Source organism: Macrobrachium nipponense, chromosome 5, assembly GCF_015104395.2.
Source record: "Macrobrachium nipponense isolate FS-2020 chromosome 5, ASM1510439v2, whole genome shotgun sequence".
NCBI lineage: Eukaryota > Metazoa > Arthropoda > Malacostraca > Decapoda > Palaemonidae > Macrobrachium > Macrobrachium nipponense.
Window position 1 is genome coordinate 127,868,410 of NC_061107.1, and position 6,704 is coordinate 127,875,113.

The following is a 6,704-nucleotide window of genomic DNA, read 5'->3' on the forward strand; positions in this document are numbered from 1 at the left end:
ACATAATTTCATAAGTCAATAGATCAATTATTATGCCCTTAGAAAAGACAATCACTCATTCCTTCTTTGCAAAACATTTTTATCAAAATCATCCAAGTCAGTCACAGGACTCACTTTCTCTTTTCTTTTTTGAAATACTGGAGATTCCATTATATATATCTTCCGTCTCTCTTGCTTCCTTGTTAAGTCTACGAATAGTCAATTCTAACACTTCTGTTACTTCAGATGTTCTCTGGATAGCCTTCGAAACATCAGTTACGGGACTTTCATGATGCTTTTATAAAATTAAGTATTTCAGGAAATTATAGAATATTTCCTTGGTCTCAGGTGGTGGGTGAAGGCGATTGCGATAGTCACTTGGGCTGTCCATTCATACTTATCACAGTGGGTCATCGAGAGCGAGTATCCTTTAATGATATTGACCATGACCTTTTAAATCCTCCTAAAAATCATAGGTCCCCTAAACTCAGATCTGGCATCGCCAGGAAAAAATATGCCATATCTTCATTTTCGTTGATGAAATTGAGGTTTTAACGAAAAATATACGAAATAGCATATATTGAAAATATCTGATGGAAACAAAGAACTACATTTCAAGAAATGAAAACTATTTCAATAGACTCCATGATAATAATATGAATACCATAACATGAAAATTAGCAACGTATGATATCTGGATAAGCCACACCACAGCGATCTTAGAAAAGTAAACGCACTGCAAGTTTCCCCAAAAATAACGAAAAGGGGAAGAAGAATTTTAAAATAGGGGTATAAGAATAACTAGATTTTAATCACTTCTATTATTGAGAACGTACGTTTAGCTATCCTGCACAGACAGACATTACATAATGTAAAACCGCACCTTTTGAAGGACGAATTATTTCACTGTCTCAGTTCATTATGAATTCTTTGTTTGTTACATCCTTCAAATCTAAACTGAATAAACGTTGCCATCTATATCTTCAAAATATACTCCATCCTTCAGGGCTGAATTCAATATTTGGTTTAGGTCTGAAACTGACCCGTGAACTGGAAACTGGTCAAAGTGAAAAACCAGAAGAATCTAGACAAAGTGAAAAACCAGAAGAATCTAGACAAAGTGAAAAACCAGAAGAATCTAGACAAAGTGAAAAACCAGAAGAATCTAGACAAAGTGAAAAACAAGAAAAATCTAGACAAAGTGAAAAACAAGAAAAATCTAGACAAAGTGAAAAACAAGAAAAATCTAGACAAAGTGAAAAACAAGAAAAATCTAGACAAATAATCACCTATCGCCGGGGTACGTACAAACCATTTCATCAAAATCCAAGGGAAATCAAAGGTTGGCTATTGAAATAATCAAGGTGAAGCTGAATAGTATTTGAAGACTAATCATACCTAGGGAGAATACCATCCCACCAAGTCCCATATATTAATTGGCATTAAAATCTAAGAAAAACCAAATGCTTACCTGAACTTTCATCATTCATATAAAAAAAAGAAATATCTTTAATAACCCGTAAAAATAATGACTGACAATGAGGTATGTATATTATATATAATATTCGAATTATTATTTTTCATCATGCAAAATACCATATTTTGCCTTCCAAATGATACAGAGCTTAATAAGGCTTATGCCACCTAATACGCAATTAAAACATTCCCCACAACTCACCCAGTCGAACTTGCTTATCGCCATATTTCTTTGGTGCCTTGATAATGCTGGTTGTCCCGATATGATATTCATTTTAACGCCATTTCTAAATTCAAATGTGGCAAATTATCACTTTCAAAAAAAAGTAAGAATGAAAAGTTGAAGTCAGCTGAAATGATTTCTTTTTATATTTTGACGCAAAAAATAAATATTTACCAAAAATCAACGAAAAATATAAAGCTTTAGCACAGCAAAATTTCGATCAATTTCATTTCCAATGATGTAATATGTATTGCTATATACGTCAGCCTTTACAATGCAAATCAAAGTTCCGTTATTTTCGCTGAATTTGTACACCATATTCATGCATTGAAAAGTTTCATTTATCACGATAATTCATTTTATTTATAGCTTGAAGCCGATAAAATCAACATTTTTACCTTTAAATATTTCCGTCTAGACAAGTTACCACTCACGAAAAATTGAGCTACAAATAATGTGCGCAATATGCTCAATAATACCACTTAATAACAATACCTTTCCACATAGTCGACGGATGATAGGCTGTAACAGAATTAAAAACTTAAGCAAAAGGTGCTAGGCTAAATGGCTTATAATGGAACAATAAGAGAGGTGTGACGGGGAAACATTTCGCGATGATTTTAGAAAAGAGGAATCATATTTTTGCTATGTGGAAAACGAGCTTTTGGGCCCCCCTAATCAGCAGCTGCCCCCCTAATCAGCAGCTGCCCCCCCCCCCCCCCCTCCAACGCCCAGTCTTCCCCTGCCTTTTGAACTGAATTGAACTGAATACAGAATTCAGGCCAAAGGCCAAACATTGGGACCTAGTAGGTCATTCAGCTTTGAAACGGAAATTGACAGTACAAGGTTTGAAAGGCGTAATAGGAGGAAAACCTCGCAGTTGCACTATGAATCAATTGTTAGGGGAGGGTTGATATTAAGATGGAAGAGAGAGAATATGAAAGGAGGTACACTAAAAGGAACGAAAGGTGCTGCAGCTAGTGGCCGAAGGCACGTTGCAAAGAACCTTATTAAATACCTACAGTGCACCACATGAGATGCACTGGCGGCACCACCAACCCTACGGGGTCCCTGCCTTATGTCGGCCTCTCTGTGGAAGAATTCTTCATATCTTAATCGAGTAGGAAGATCAAATTCTTCCTTCAGTGGCATCCGTAACATGAAAGTTATCATAAAAACGATCTTTTTTTTTTATTAAACAATGCATTCGTTGGTAATAAGAGATATGCAATAAGGAACTACCCTAATTTTAAAACCAAAAATAACTGAAATCTCAGAACAGTTAATTTTAAATGATGCGCTAGAAATTAGTATCATAATGAAAAGTTGAAGTCAGCTGAAATAATTTCTTTTTATATTTTGACGCAAAAAATAAATATTTACCAAAAATCAACGAAAAAAATATAAAGCATTAGCACAGCAAAATTTCGATCAATTTCATTTCCAATGATGTAATATTTACAAAATCTAAAAAATTTTATTTCTTTCAAGATTTCCTCAAAAATGCAAGAGATTCTTCGCATAGGCCAAGGACTCTTTCTTTCTGCGCGGAGCCAGCCAGATAGTCGAGGAAATTTGGGCAAAAATACATCAATCGATCAAACAAATTTGAAGGAGCATAAAAAAAGTCTTCATCGATACAGGCTGTGCCACGGCGGCCATCTTGGAAAATGGCGGACGAAATTCTTCTTTTCTGCATTAACTAGTAAACCGTTGCAGATATGGAAATTTTTCAGGAGTTATAAATTATTCCTTTTCAAAACACAAAAATGACTGGTAGAAAATTTCTTTCTGGTAGAATGGAAAATAATAGAGATATGTTCAATTAAAGAACTTGCATATTCAATTATAACATATTTACGTATTTGAAAGCAGTTTGAAGTTTATGAAAAATGCATTATTTTGTAAAAGGTGATATATCGACTTACGAAATAATAATAATATTAATAATAATAACCAGTACAAAAAGAGGCATTATTCAGTGGCAAAAGCCCTCCACTGGACCCTGTGCAAGAAACACCAGCTACCTTACAGTAATAAGTGGTACAAGCACCAACCTGGAGGAGTGATAGAAAACGATCAGGCAAAGATCATCTGAGACTATGGTATCTGAACAGATAGGGTGATACGTGCAAATAGACCAGACGTGACGTTGATTGACAAAATCAAGAAGAAAGTATCATTCATTGATATCGCAATACCATAGGACACCAGAATTGAAGAGAAAGAAACGAAAAAATGGATAAGTATCAAGACCTGAAAATAGAAATAAGAAGGATATGGGATATGCCAGTGGAAATTGTACCCGTAATCATAGGAACATTAGGCACGGTCCCAAGATCGCTGAAAAGAAATCTAGAAACACTAGAGGATTGAAATAACTCCAGGACTCATGCAGAAGCGTGTGCTCCTAGAAACAGCGCGCACAGTAAGGAAAGTGATGGACTCCTAAGATAGCAGGATGCAACCCGGAACCCCACACTATAAATACCAAATAGTCGAATTGGAGGACTGTGATAGACCCAAAAAATTATTATTATTATTATTATTATTATTATTATTATTATTATTATTATTATTATTATTATTATTATTATTATTATTGCTCTGAATAATTATGGCTTCAATATTTTCAAAAAGTTTTGCTTATTCTGAATTTTATTAAAACAGAACGAACTGGTAATTGGAAATTGAATATTGCAGTAGACAAAAAGGTGATGCCCTATTTTCACAGTGCCGGACATTTACTACACTGGGCTAAATGTGCTCATCTTTATTTACATTTGATGGAGGATTTACATATTAAAATGGCAGCTGTTGATTTTCAAAGATTTGCAAAAGGTGGTTGGTTACCTTGCAGATCTTGATGCGTAACTTCAAATTGGTGAATTTACTCATTTTCACCTGTACAGAGTTGGGTGCCATCAGCTTCAATTGGTTCTGAGAATTCTGAGGCTTTTTTATCAGACTTTACTTGAGTCAGTGTAAAAATATCCTGCTGAAAACACAATCTGGAATATCTCGAGTACCAAGATATACTGATGATCATAGCATGTTTATTAACAGGCTAAAAGAACACAGTCCATTTCGTCAGTTATCTGGACAGTTAGTTAACATCTCAAATGGGCTGGTAGCAGACCAAACAGTAACATGTGACAGGACGCTGGAAACAGGGAAAGAAGCCTTCAGTCCACTTTCAGGATTTAACTTTTGTGATGTTCACCCGCAGCGAGAGAGGAAAGTTTAATTCCTGTCGAAACTAACATCGGGCAGAACGAAGATGATGCATCATGAAAAAGTGACATTGAATTTCCAACAAGATCTCTTTCACGGTGTTTTATGCCTGGATCTTAGTGAAACGGAAATGAAAGTGTATTTCGAGTATGAGCTATAGTAGATTCACATCAACCGTGCATTTGATGTCTAGGCCCGTCCCTTACGACGCTTCTGACTGGCTGTTGATAAGCCAATCACAGTGGTGGAAAATCTCAGTCTCTCTCGAGAGTTCACATGGGTAGGATTTATGTTCCACCCCTCCTGAGGTATACGTTTGAAAGACGTATCCCGCAGGAGAGAAGGAACATACATCCTGTCTATGCGAACTCTCTCGAGAGACTGAGAGTTTCCAGCCCTGTGACTGGCTTACCAACAGCTAATCAGGAGCGCCGTAAGGGACGGGCCAAGACATCAAATGCACGGTTGATGTGAATCTACTATAGCAAGTGTACGTACCTTCCTTCATCAGTATAAGATTCCTCACAGTTAATTAAGGAAAGGACCAAAATCTTGTTTTTTAATGCCTTTTCCTCCCAGAAAGAGACTTTATTGTTACTTTCTAACAAACATTATGTTCTAAATTATGGAAATCTGCTTCACTCAGTTCCATAGCCAAAATCAGCAACATTTGGTCAGATACTGGATTTGTATGTAAGCTATGTTGAGAGCCATTATGGAAAATGCTGCAGTATAGTTTTTGAAGGGTACCTATCCAGAGAAAGAGACACTACTAAAACAGTTGAGCAAGAGCACCGAGCAGCTAAGGGAACTTCAAGACGCATAATATTTGATGATATTACACCAGCTACTATTCCACAGTCCGATCTGCTATCAAAACGAGAGAAATAAACGCACTCTAATTGATGCTGTTAGGCTTAAAAATAAAAATATCGTTTATTCGATTCTATATGCTGGAAGTGATGCAGATGCTGTTATTATCACAGTTGCTCTTGATCACGATAAAAAAAATATCCAACTGTTGTTGTTGGGCAGGATACTGATTTGCTTGTGCTTTAAGGTAATAAAGATATTGACAAATAGTATCTTAAACCATGAAAATCAAGTAGCACTCACAAGTGTACAACATTCAGACAGATGAAACACATATGAGTGAGAGCTGTGAAATGTTACTTTTTGTTAATGACACGACATCTGCACTTTACAAAAAAGGTAAAATTAGAGCATTTAGGCTTCTGCAAAATAATCAGGTTTTATCGAGAACAAATGGCAATATTCAATCAGAAGGATGCCAGCAGGAATGCTATAAATGATCCCGATGAAAAGTTTATTCTTAAACGATATGGGTCTAAAGCAAAGTCATTCAATGAGCTTATGTATTCATGTATAATAGAAGTATTGCAAAGAAGAAATAAAGTACATCTCTTCAACTGGCCTCTTTAGCCCCAGCCAGCGCAATTGCAGAACAACACTCCTGGAATGGATTTGCAAGCACAGGAATGCCTTGGAAACTGCCTCCTGCTGCATCCAACAAAATGGGGTTGGTCAGTGATAGGAAAATCGCTAAGACCTGTCCCCACTACCTAAGAAGCGGCTCATGTGAAACTTTCGAACCAGGTTTTGTGCAATTGTAAAGGATGCATGCAACAGTAGGAACAAATGTGCACAGTTCGGTATACACTGCTCAGCGATGTGTGGAAAGTACAAAGGAACTAATCATTGTGAGAACTCAGTTGACATACTTTTAGAAGAACCAAAGTACTGAGCTGGAAAATTGTTAAATAATATACGA